The sequence below is a fragment of the Palaemon carinicauda genome, chromosome 8 (assembly GCF_036898095.1).
Source record: "Palaemon carinicauda isolate YSFRI2023 chromosome 8, ASM3689809v2, whole genome shotgun sequence".
NCBI classification, from domain to species: domain Eukaryota; kingdom Metazoa; phylum Arthropoda; class Malacostraca; order Decapoda; family Palaemonidae; genus Palaemon; species Palaemon carinicauda.
Window position 1 is genome coordinate 126,533,952 of NC_090732.1, and position 13,196 is coordinate 126,547,147.

General features: G+C 44.3%; 1 protein-coding gene across 1 annotated transcript in view; it reads right to left on the reverse strand.

Annotated features, from left to right (window-relative positions):
• The window catches only part of LOC137644978 (DNA replication complex GINS protein PSF3-like), a 46,733-nt gene that overhangs the window by 10,013 nt on the left and 23,524 nt on the right, over positions 1-13,196 (reverse strand). The window lies entirely within an intron of this gene.

A 13,196-nucleotide genomic window follows, 5' to 3' on the forward strand; every position in this document is an offset into this window, starting at 1 on the left:
AGACAAAAAGAGGTAACCATATCTCCTTGTAGCTGTCCTGGTAGGAATAGCAAGATGTTCATTTCTTCTCACAATAACTAGGTGACCTGCGTTACCTCCTCGCCCATGTAACGTGAATTGGTCGCAAATTCCTGCTGCCTAGCAGAAAAAGCAACATTACAGATTACTGTCCTTTTATGGTCTGGAGGTCATTTTCACACCAATATCCAAGAAAAATATTCAAGGAACAAAAGTAGATCAAACATGTTGAAATCCTTCGTCTCTAATCTTGTAAGGAGTTAAAAAGTTGGAAAACTTATTACAGTATTTTGCTTCTTCATCAAGATATGAGCTAATGAAAATGTATTTCTGATAAGCAACACAGAGGCATAACTTTAAAACCCCCATCTACTTTGTTTTTAGGATGTCCTCTGATGACTGGACTCCCTCTGGAATACACAGGGTGATGGCCCCCAACACTCATGCCTAAAATTTGGGAAGGAATTGTTTGGAGAAATCAACCTCTAACAGTGGAGGGGTAACAAAACTTACAACATACAGGATGACCTTTTTAAAGAAAGGCCTCAGCACCAGAGGGTGAATAATGCGAGTGCCAATAAAAACCATACACTTGTAGAATTTTAACACTAATTGATCCAGCATTAAGAGGAGATGGGCCAGATGCCCATTAAGTTGTCATAAACATTGCTTGTTCCTCTTACCTCCACTCTTATCTGACTATCAGTTGCAGTATTCACCTGGGGCACCTCAAACACATAACTGATAGGAACATCTCCCACTTGAGACGATATATAATGCACGCTCAATCCAGAACGTCTAGAAAAGGAATTTTCATCTTAAATAATCTTGACAGCAATGAACAAGTTCTTATCTGAATGTTGCACCAGAACAACGTGGTCCTAAAAGGAGGAGAACCTTGTTTTCTTCCTAGGAGTGGATGTTATACTGAAAGTCAAAAGCTGAGAATTAGATGCTGCACTTAAGGGAACTGCTATAATCTGAGCAAAAAGAGAAAATAGATTTGGGTCTTACTGGTATGGTCGTTCAGAGACCTTTAGGAACATACCTTACAAAAGAAAACAATGGGAAACTAGCAAAATAGTTTCTCTCTATGAAGAAACAAAGAAAACTGAAGAGACCAGTTAGTTGTTGGCACCTTAAAATCAGGATTCAACTTGAGAGTCGTGAGACTATGGCATCCCTCCTCATAACACCCAGTTGGGCCACTGGTTTGCTGGCTGAGGTGTCCATGGGGTCACTGCCTTCCCACTAGATGGCACGAGCCTCCTGTACATGTAGCCGTTATAGAGTCGGAAGTTGATAAATGCATCTTCTGCGTGAACTACGTCACCACACCTAACCACTGGTCAAGCCACAATACTCCTTGGAGGGTGGCCATGACATAAGATTCCATGACTGCCATCAGAGAGGACATAACTTCAATTCTGAGACTCTCCAAGGGAAGACTCCCTGACAGGGCAGATGGGGACGGGTCAACTAGATTAAGTGACAGCAGAGAAAAGACTAGTAAATGAAACCTCCCCAGCCGCAAAAGCAAAATGATTAAGATCTTATCGGACTGGATGAATCCATGTAAATTTTCAGGATCCAAGATCTAATAATTCAATCAGTCCAAAGAAATGCTTGTAAGGTAAAACTACGGCAGATATTGCGCAGTGCCTTGTGAAAACCCTTTTTACTTGAGGAAATGGTGGATATCCTTCATCCATAAAACAAGAATGTCAGTCATGATATCTATGTAGGTGTAGTTGACACAGAAGACTGGGCTAATGGGGCAATTCCCTCAGAGTCTTCCCCAATCAATAGCAAGAGAAGGTCCGGGCAGCATTCTGCTTGCAGCTACCTGGGTACCACCATCATCATCCTGAGGTTTTGGCTTGACCATACCCTGTTGATTATTCTGTGAATTAGACAATATGGTGGGAAAGCATAAACATCTAATTCATACCATGGATGTTGGAAGGCTTATTCCAATGCCACTCCCTGATTTGGAACTGGTGAATAACACACCGTTAGCTTATTGTTCAGCATTATTACAAAGAGGTCAATCATTGCTGAACCCCACAAAGTTGAAATTTTCCTTGCTAACTGAGGAAGAAAGGACCAATCTGACCCTACAATCTATCCCTAGTGGCCGAGTTTGTCAGCGACCATCTTCCGTTTGCCTGGAATGAATCTTGCTGACAGCTCCACTCCATTTTTCAATGCACTTCATGAGCTTGTATTGCCAACTGGCAAAGGTGCTGAAAAACAGCACCTTGTTTGTTGATCTATGCCACAATGGTATTGTCGTCACTCATCAACGCTAATGAGTGCCCTACAAGGTACTTTTGAAATGCTTGCAGTGCTAATAGAGCTGCCTTCATTTCCAGCAGGTTGATAACAGTAGTAGTTCTGAGGGGAGGTTTTCATAATCAGGCACCTTCACATATGTCCAATCTACCCTCCTGATCCACTGGAACTGGATAGGAACTGTATAGTAAGGAAAATGTTATTTTCATTAGTAAAATAAATTTTTGAATATACTTACCCGATAATCATGTAGCTGTCAACTCCGTTGCCCGACAGAATTCTACGGAAGGGATACGCCAGCGATCGCTATACAAGAGGGGGGTGTACTCACAAGCGCCACCTGTGGCCAGGTACTGCAGTACTTCTTGTTGACACCACCTCAATTTTTCCTCGGTCCACTGGTTCTATGGGGAGGAAGGGTGGGTCAATTAAATCATGATTATCGGGTAAGTATATTCAAAAATTTATTTTACTAATGAAAATAACATTTTTCAATATTAATCTTACCCGATAATCATGTAGCTGATTCACACCCAGGGAGGTGGGTGAAAACCAGTGTACATGTATATCAAGAAGCTAAGTATCCCGTATTTCATATTATCAGTTATTCAAAATAACAATGAAATTATAAGTACCTGGTAAGAAGTCGACTTGAGCCATTACTCTGCCTTAAATAAGTTCGTCTTCCTTACTGAGCGCAGCGTTCCTCTTAGGAGGCTGAACAACTCTAAGGTGCTGAAGTATCAAGGGCTGCAACCCATACTAAAGGACCTCATCACAACCTTAAACCTCGGCGCTTCTCAAGAAAGAATTGACCACCCGCCAAATCAACAAGGATGTGGAAGGCTTCTTAGCCGACCGTACAACCCATAAAAAGTATTCAAGAGAAAGGTTAAAAGGTTATGGGATTATGGGAATGTAGTGGCTGAGCCCCCGCCTACTACTGCATTCGTTGCTACGAATGGTCCCAGGGTGTAGCAGTACTCGTAAAGAGACTGGACATCTTTGAGATAGAATGATGCGAACACTGACTTGCTTCTCCAATAGGTTGCATCCATAACACTCTGCAGAGAACGGTTCTGTTTGAAGGCCACTGAAGTAGCCACAGCTCTCACTTCATGTGTCCTTACCTTCAGCAAAGCAAGGTCTTCTTCCTTCAGATGAGAATGTGCTTCCCTAATCAGAAGCCTGAATAGTAAGAAACTGAGTTCTTAGACCTTGGAAAAGAAGGCTTCTTGATAGCACACCATAAGGCTTCTGATTGTCCTCGTAAAGGTTAAGACCTTTTTAGATAGTACCTAAGAGCTCTAACTGGGCAAAGTACTCTCTCCAGTTCATTCCCCACCAAGTTGGACAGGCTTGGGATCTCGAACGACTTAGGCCAAGGACGTGAAGGAAGCTCGTTTAGCAAAAACCGAGCTGCAAGGAACATGTAGCCGTTTCAGATGTGAAAACTATGATCCTGCTGAAGGCGTGGATCTCACGTACTCTTTTAGCTGTTGTCAAGCACACGAGGAAAAGAGTTTTTAATGTGAGGTCCTAAAAAGAGGCTGATTGGAGAGGTTCAAATCTTGATGACATAAGGAACCTTAGGACCACGTCTAGATTCCAGCCTGGAGTGGACAACCGACGTTCCTTTGAGGTCTCAAAAGACCTAGGGAGGTCCTGTAGATCTTTGTTGGTGGAAAGATCCAAGCCTCTGTGGCGGAAAACCGCTGCCAACATACTTCTGTAACCCTTGATCGTAGGAGCTGAAAGGGATCTTACTTTCCTTAGATGTAACAGGAAGTCAGCAATCTGGGTTACAGTGGTACTGGTTGAGGAAACTGCATTGGTCTTGTACCAGCTTCGGAAGACTTCCCCTTGAGACTGATAGACTCTGAGAGTGGATGTTCTCCTTGCTCTGGCAATCGCTCTGGCTGCCTCCTTCGAAAAGCCCCTAGCTCTTGAGAGTCTTTCGAAAGTCTGAAGGCAGTCAGACGAAGAGCGTGGAGGTTTGGGTGTACCTCCTTTACGTGAGGTTGACGTAGAAGGTTCACTCCTAGAGGAAGAGTCCTGGGAATGTCGACCAGCCATTGCAGTACCTCTATGAACCATTCTCTCGCGGGCCAGAGCGGAGCCAACCAACGTCAGCCGTGTCCCTTTGCGAGAGGAGAACTTCTGAAGTACCCTGTTGACAATCTTGAACGGCGGGAATGCATACAGGTCGAGATGGGACCAATCCAGCAGAAAAGCATCCACGTGAACTGCTGCTGGGTCTGGAATCGGAGAACAATACAACAGGAGTCTCTAGGTTATCGAGGTAGCGAACAGATCTATGGTTGGCTGACCCCACAGGGCCCAAAGTCTGCTGCAAACATTCTTGTGAAGGGTCCACTCTGTGGGGATGACCTGACCCTTCCGGCTGAGGCGATCTGCCATGACATTCATACCGCCCTGAATGAACCTCGTTACCAGCGTGAGCTTTCGATCTTTTGACCAGATGAGGAGGTCCCTTGCGATCTAGAAAACCTTCCACGAAAGAGTCCCTCCCTGCTTGGAGATGTAAGCCAGGGCTGTGGTGTTGTCAGAGTCCACCTCCACCACCTTGTTAAGCTGGAGGGACTTGAAGTTTATCAAGGCCAGAAGAACCGCCAACAACTCCTTGCAATTGATGTGAAGTGTCCTTTGCTCCTGATTCCATGTTCCCGAGCATTCCTGTCTGTCCAAAGTCGCACCCCAGCCCGTGTCTGATGCGTCCGAGAGGAGACGGCGGTCGGGTTTCTGAACAGCCTAAGGTAGACTTCCTTGAGAAGAAAGCTGTTCTTACACCACGCGAGAGTAGACCTCCTCTCTTCGGAAACAGGAACTGAGACCGTCTCTAGCGTCATGTCCTTTATCCAGTGAGCAGCTAGATGATACTGAAGGGGGCGGAGGTGGAGTCTCCCTAACACGATGAACAGGGCCAGCGATGAAAGTGTCCCTGTTAGACTCATCCACTACCTGACTGAGCATCGGTTCCTTCTCAGCATGCTCTGGATGCATTCTAGGGCTTGGAAGATCCTTGGGGCCGACGGAAAAGCCCGAAAAGCTCGACTCTGAAGATCCATACCCAGGTAGACAATGGTCTGGGATGGGACGAGCTGGGACTCCTCAAAATTGACCAGGAGGCCCAGTTCCTTGGTCAGATCCATAGTCCATCTGAGAATCTCCAGACAGCGACGACTTGTGGGAGCTCTTAAAAGCCAGTCGTCTGACGGAGCCGGACACAAGATCATGGTACTGCTGCACAGTCTGTGAACTGTCAACCATGGGGAAGCGAGGAAGTACAGTGACAACCCGAAGCTGTCTAGACTGTCTGGGTCGTACAGACAACTTCTTATCGGGTTGCTGAGGTTGCCGCACTGCGTCACAACAAGTCACTTCTGCTGGTTGTTGAACGTCTTCCCAGTGACACAATGACTCCGTAAACAAAAAATCCTCTAACAAGGACTAAGCTTGGACTGCATGTCTTGCAACACAGCTCAAGGTCTATGGGAGCAGGTGTGGTAACAGACGGGGTTAGCGACTGAAGTGGAACCATTACCTTCCCTGGAAGCATGTTATGCTTAAATAAAAGTCCATAGGAGGCTACGCAGCTAAAGGCTCCTCTCCAAATGACAGAGTCCTCAAGGGAATATCAGAAGGAGGGAGAAAAGCACTTTCTCATCTACAGGGACCATATCCGAGAAAAGCTAAGTTCTCTCAGTGAGGGTTTCACTGGTGCAAAAGCAGCAGACTAGAAGGCAACGTTATGAAACTGCTTGACAGTCTAGTGAGTTGGCAACAACCAAAGATGTGTGACTGAGAAGCATGCGGTAAGGTATGCAGAGCATGCTGTATGCAGAGCATGCTGTATGCAGAGCATGCTGTATGTAGAGCATGCTGTAAGGTAAGCAGAGCATGTTGCATGGCGTGTAACATCTCTCAGAAATTCCATGACCAGTGCTAGATTGAGTAATATCGCATTACTGTCCATTGAAAGTGCACGTGCCGAGGGAATTGATTTAGACTGTTTTGTTGATGAATTTGATAGCCGGCATGATAATCGTAGAATTAAGCTGCACTAAATATACGTACTATAATCTACTTCACCTCAGGAAAGGGAAACTCGCCCTGTTGGCAACACTGCATTACTTCATGCATGCTTGCATGGGGTTTTAATATCAACATAATATTTACATTATATTCATAACTCATGATTCATTTTTGTTTTGAAGATATTTTTGCCATATTTTTGCGATTTTGTTAAAAATATATTGCAAGGAATACATATATATATATATTTTTTTTTTTTTTTTTTTTTTAAGTAATACGAATAACCTCCATTAACATAATGTTTGTGTAGGCATACATGTATATGTTTTACAAATGCAAGTTATGAAAGTAATGAGGTGTTATTATTGTCATTTGTTATTTCAAAGCTGAATGGGAAGAGGCTCAAGCTGAGGAGAAAGTGGCAGATGCATGCGTTGAGGTGGCTGACTCATAGCATGAGGTTCCTGCCTCAAGAGTTGCGCTTGCCTCAAGGGTTGAGGTGGCTGCGCAGAGAGAGGCTCTTGACTCACGAGTTGAGGTTCTTGAGGTGTGAGCTGCGAGAGTTGAGGTGGCGGCTGCGCAGAACGCGACTCCTGTCTCACGAGTTGAGGTTCTTGAGGAGCTTGCCTCGAGAGTTGAGGTTGTAGCTGCGAGAGCTGAGGTGGCTGCCTCAAGGATGGTAGAGGTTGTCGTACCTCAAGAGGTTGCTGCCTCGAGGATGGTCTTACTGCAAGAAACTCTTGCCTCAAAGGAAGAGGAGGTTGTAAGGCATAAGACTCCTGTCCCCATTGTTGAGGAGGTTGTAGCGTGGTAAGAGATTCCTGCCTCAAGGAAGGTGGAGGTTGCTGCACAACGCTGGTAACTGGCAACTCCCAACGCGGCAGCTCACGCATGGAGGTAGCCTGAGGAACCTCAACCTCATACGTCTGGCAGATTGTACTGCGCAGAGGAGGAGGAGCGTTCGCACGAGGAGGTGTATTAACCTCCTCTGCCTGAAACTCCTGCATCAACACCGCAAGCTGAGACTGCATGACTGCAGCAAAGACCACTAGAGTTTAAGAAAGACAACAACAAACGGAGCTACTGTCCGTTGAGACTGAGGGTCTAAAACAGTTGGTGCAGCAACAGACGGAGCTACTGCCTGTTGCGATACCACCTTGCCTCTCTGGGAGGTGTGCAGTTGTCGTACTGCAGCAAGTCCGAACTGACCCAGGGCTAATGGCTACACCTAGGAGTTGGACTTGTGCGGAAGGGACCGACTTGCACTTAAAAGCTGCAAGATTGGTCCATGGTTTCTGCGAGAAACCTCTACCGCAGACGAGGAAAGAAAGGGCTCTCTCGTCTTTGTGTGGGTGGGGTGATCACGTCGGCAACGTGTGTAGATACACCCGAAACCACGGAGGGAAAACGTCTGTTCGTCGATCAAGGCCTGCTGAACCCATAAGTCCTTCGACGTTACTTCTCCCCTGGGCTTGGGAGCTTGTAAGAGGTCCCAGACTAGGCGAACAACTGGCACGAACAGACGAACCCTCGAACGCAACACTGTAACACTTTGCGCTTATCACTTATCACTTTTGATTTTCTGTTTGCACTTATTTCACTGAACTCGAAACTTTAAGTGGTTTGTACCTGAAACACGCAATTCTATCCTTCCTTAAAAGTTAATAATTGCGAAAACAGAATTACAATGTAACAGAAAAATCTAATGAAAGATAAATAATTCAGTGGCTGGAAAGAGACTAAACACTAGATCAAATAAACTACGTTTAAAATCTCTCACCGCATAAAGCTTGAGAACAAGAATAAAACTCTAGAAACGTTTACCTTCTTCCCCTAAAGAGACTAGGGAGAAGAGCAAAAACGATAACAACGTTTCTCGCTTGAACGAAACGTTTATCCTCCTCTCTCTCCCTCCGTCTCTATCTCTCTCTCTCTCTCTCTCTCTCTTGACTTAGAACCTGAGAGAAGAGCCCAATCATATATATCGTTAAAACATATTATTGTTAAAGGAAAAAAACTGAAAGATTTCCCAAATAAAAAGTTCCTTTATTAGAATTAAAACCATTAAGCTAAGAAAGAATGAACAAAACGCTAGAAACGGTTTACTCTTACTGCAACATGACACCGTGAAAATTCTCTTTCTATCGTAACGATAGAGCGCAAGTTGAACGTTCTGAACGTCAACAACTGCAGAGACAAAACAAAACGTTAGTTCAACTTTGAAAACAGTACGAGACTATCAAAGAAATTCTTTCAAAAACATTAAAATAGCATAATATGTTAACAGGTAAAACCGAAATGACGGGCTCAATGTTAATTAACTTCGGTACAAGAAAAGACCGCCTACTATTAGGAAAGGTCGAATATAAACAAATATAAAAATTAATTTTAATAAGTTTATAAAAAAGGAAGTTAATCGAAGAGGCCTATAAAAGGCGGAGAGATATAAAATAAATCTATAACTTTGTTAAGCAAAATTAAGAAAGAGAGTCTATACTCTCTTAGACACCAACACTTCCGTCTAAGGGAAGGGTCGGCCATTTAAAAGTGAAAGAGAGTTCATACTCTCTTCGTCACCATAATTAATCAAATTAATTCCAAAAGCTAGCTAAGCTAATAATAAAACTTCCTGAATAGCGAAAGCTAAAATCTAGAGCAAATACATCACCAAATCGTGAGCAAAAACTCCAGAATCAACAGCGTATCCATGTAGGTCTAGCCGGAGGCACGACAGAGGAAAAATTGAGGTGGTGTCAACAAGAAGTACTGCAGTACCTGGCCACAGGTGGCGCTTGTGAGTACACCCCCCTCTTGTATAGCGATCGCTGGCGTATCCCTTCCGTAGAATTCTGTCGGGCAACGGAGTTGACAGCTACATGATTATCGGGTAAGATTAATATTGAAAAATCAGTGCTATGGTTCCAGTGTATTTTGAGGAACCACTGGAGAGGGAGTGAGTGTAATCAACAGAGAAGACTCTTCCAGGGATGACAAATGACCCAACAGTTGTTGCCATAGTCAAGCTGGAAGATGATAAGAGGAACAGGTGCGGTATTCAACAGAGTCTTGCAGCCTGGTCTTCTGAAGGGAACCCCATTCCTGCCATCTTAATTATGCTAATTTTTCTGGGTACATCATTAATTCATTATCTTTTTGGGTGTGAGGCAGGACTTTTCCAACTTACCATGATCTGTGCCAATAGCGAGAAGTCTATCCTGATGTTGAAAGAGTTGTCTCTAAGTTTGAAAGGACTACCACCCAATTATTCAGGTCCTTCAGTAACCTAACCACATTGGTATGAGCCCACACCAAGATGAGGGCAAAGATTCTCATGAATACCTGAGGTGCAGTCGCCAGTCCAGAGCACAACACTGAATTCATAGACCTTGCTGCTGACAGAAAACTGGAGGAACTTTCTAGATGACTGATGAACGAGGATCTGGAAGTACACATCTTTCAGAGCTAACATGATCAAGTCATTCCTTCTGATGGCTTGTCCCTCTTGAATGGCGACTGTCAGACAAACCCATTCAAAATGGAAAGGTCAATCACCAGTCTCCAGATCCCCAAAAGACTCTTTCACTAGAAAAAGTCTACTGAAGAATCCTAAGGACATGTCCTGGACTACTTGCAGGGTGCCCTTATCCATGATCATCTTAACTTTTATCCATGATCATCTTAACTTTTAATGTAAGAATTTGGTCCCCCTGATAATTTGTCCAATAGGACGATGACCCTTCAGAACTTGAGTGAGAGGGGAAGGAGAGCCAGTCAAAGGGGTGCAGTATATGCCATAGTACTGTACGTAATCTCTTCCACTGGTTTGTAAGGTATCCCACCACATGTGGCACTTGGATGTGGAGGGTTGCCCTCCCTAGCAATATCTGGCTCTTCTCCTACCCCTTCCTCTTCTATTCTGGCTATAACAAGAACAAAAAGAGGGCCGATTTCAAAGTCGTAGTTGTCTCCTTAGGGGATGACGCCATATTCTTGAAGAACACAGCTCAATGGAAGAAAGAGTCCTGACTGGATCTTCTCCACTAATCGACTATTACATTCACATCTTCAGTCAGGATGAGGGCTGCACTTTGACTCATAGGAGCAATTCTTAATGTTAAAGCCTCTCTTTGGCCAATCTGTTTGTCATACATACTTAAAAGGTTACAGCATCCCTCCATTCAAGGACCCAGTTTGTACATTGGTTAATTAATTGGTGTTGCTGGAAACGTAACCACTTTTGTCCCAGAGAACCCCAAGTTGGTCAACTGTTTCTTCTTCTCAGGGTCTGACAGATCCCGAGTAGTGGCAAAGCTAGTATACCCAAACAGTGATCTAGCCAGGATGTTGCCTAAAGGATAGATGTGGCTGTAGTCTCCATGTTCGCCGATTCTGCAGCCAAATAGATTGTAGATTGAGATGCCAGTCTCGTATTGAAATTTCCAGTGTTAAGGTTGTGAAGCATGCCTCCACCAGCAGAGGAGAGAGGTTGGCCTCTTTGGTTGCATAAAACCACCACTGCTCATGAAACAGGGAGGTAAAATCTCTGAGACATGGTTCGCCTTTAATGAATTAGACCTGACGTTCTACGGTCCCAATAGCTTCCCTGACCAACTCAGACCAAGGTAGCTCCAGAGTACGTTTGGTACTCTGCGGAGCATCTAGGAGTCTTTCAATCGACAAATTCCTTCTTTCCTTGGGGTCTTAATTGGTTCTTGCAGTCCATTGACTTTTCTTATTAGGACTAAGACTTTAAAAAATTTGAATTCCAACTCTAGATCTCCAGCTTCGGTTGATGGGGACCTAAATCCAGCACCAAGGAGGTCCTTGTGTTGATCAAATCTTCTTGTCTGGTTGGAGACATATCTGTGTGTTCTGGAAAGCACTTCCGTTTGGCAGAACCTCTTTCCTAACCCCAAAACCAAATCTGGGTGGTACTTGGAGGGTTCCCCTTCCTTCTTGTTATCCTTCTTCATCTTGGGAATCAATTTGACTGCTGTGCTATCCTTATATGACAGGCAAATCCTGTCCCACTGAAGGGATAGCACAGCTGTCCTTCAACGGTCTCACAAAGCCTAGGCTCTTGGCTTTACCATAACAAGGTTTAACTCTATTGCCCCAGGGGGATTCTCCTAAATGCAAGGATCATGCATATTTTTCATTTGTCTTCTTACCCTTCCTCTCATTCTCCGGCACTCCCTTTGGGAAAGAAGACTTGATGATTCATGATTAGTTGTCGCTCTGGCGTTATTGATCAGCTATACTGTACCTCATTGTGGGTGAGCTTTCGTCAGTTCGTGATATGAGGAAGAGTTCTTGGATCTGCGCCCAAGAAGACTCCAGAATAAAATTCGCCTTCTGGGAATGGAGCTCTATAGGAGTCTATATGCCTGCAGTCCAAAGTGCTTCTTATTAATAGAGCATTTGTCTTGAAACCAGCAATGGTCCAAAGAGACAGTTCTCTAGTCTTGGGTAGTGCTATAGCCTCTGTATCATGGTCTTCCACCGTCTTGGGTTAGAGTTCTCTTGCTTGAGGGTACACTCGGGCACCCAATTCTATCTTATTTCTCTTCCTCTTGTTTATTAAAGTTTTCATAGATTATATAGGAGATAATTATTTTAATGTTACTGGTCTTGAAATATTTCATTTTTCCTTGTTTCCTTTCCTCCCTAGGCTGTTTTCCCTGTTGGAGCCCCTGAGCTTGTAGCATTCTGCTATTGCAACGGTGTTGCAGCTTAGCAATTAATAATAATAATAAAGCCATCTGTCAGACGCACAAAATTGTCTTGCCTCTAACTGCAATGGACAGTAAACTTCCTTAGTGGCCTGAGCGTGTGATGGAATAATTTCAGATATTTTGTGTTCCTATATCAATATAAAGATTTCAATGATACTAGAAAACTTGGCTATTCAAAATATGATAGTTACCAGCAGGTAGCAGGGAAGCCCCACCCCACTGCTCGCTCACCACGTAGCCTATTTGATTTCAACCGCCATGTGTACTAACATACTCTCAACACCTAAACTGAATTTGACAGAATGAATTTACTTTTTATTTTCAATGGGTCTGTGTACTGTATTAGCGATGAAGGAACTGAAAGTAGACATGCTAACTTGCACAGAAGTTACCGGTCATAGCTGCAGGTCATTTATGAGGTCATCGGTTGATCCCCATTCCTTGTGTCCATCTTGCAGAGGTCATAATTGCTCACAAGCTTCTCCCAGTGATGAATGTAGGGAATGCCTGTTCTTCTAGTGGCAGGCATACAGCAGAAGGAAGCAGTCCAAGTTCACCTCCTCTACTTAGGGGTTCCCATATTCTAAGAAGCCGGCCTGACCTCTTCCTCCTACACCTGGTACCCTGCCCTTGGATCCTTCGCCATCAACCTCCTCTGGTGGCAGTGTGGGGAAGGGTAGCGATCTTAAACTTTAGGACAAGCTTGTGAGGGGAAGTTTGATCCGTTACCGCTAGAGAAACTGGTGGACTTCCTTTTCAAAGCGAGTCCTTTATAAGCTTTCCAGATGTTAACCCTAGGGACGAAACCATGAGGACATTATAGGCGTCTTTGGGTTTGGAAATTACTACTTCCAAGCAGACTGAGGCCAGCTCATGCCAACTTGTGTAAAAGATTAACAATTCTTGTTAGATCTGCAGGCACAGCCCTTGTGAGCGAGGACCTAGCTGCCCTGACAGGACCATTCTCGGAAGCTGTCCGTCCTTTGGGACTTGAGAAGTAGTCCTTCCCCCTGCCCAAAGTTCTAAGGATCGTTCATCACTTGAATGGAGAAGACGTAAATTAACATCTGATGACGAACAGGATCATCTTCT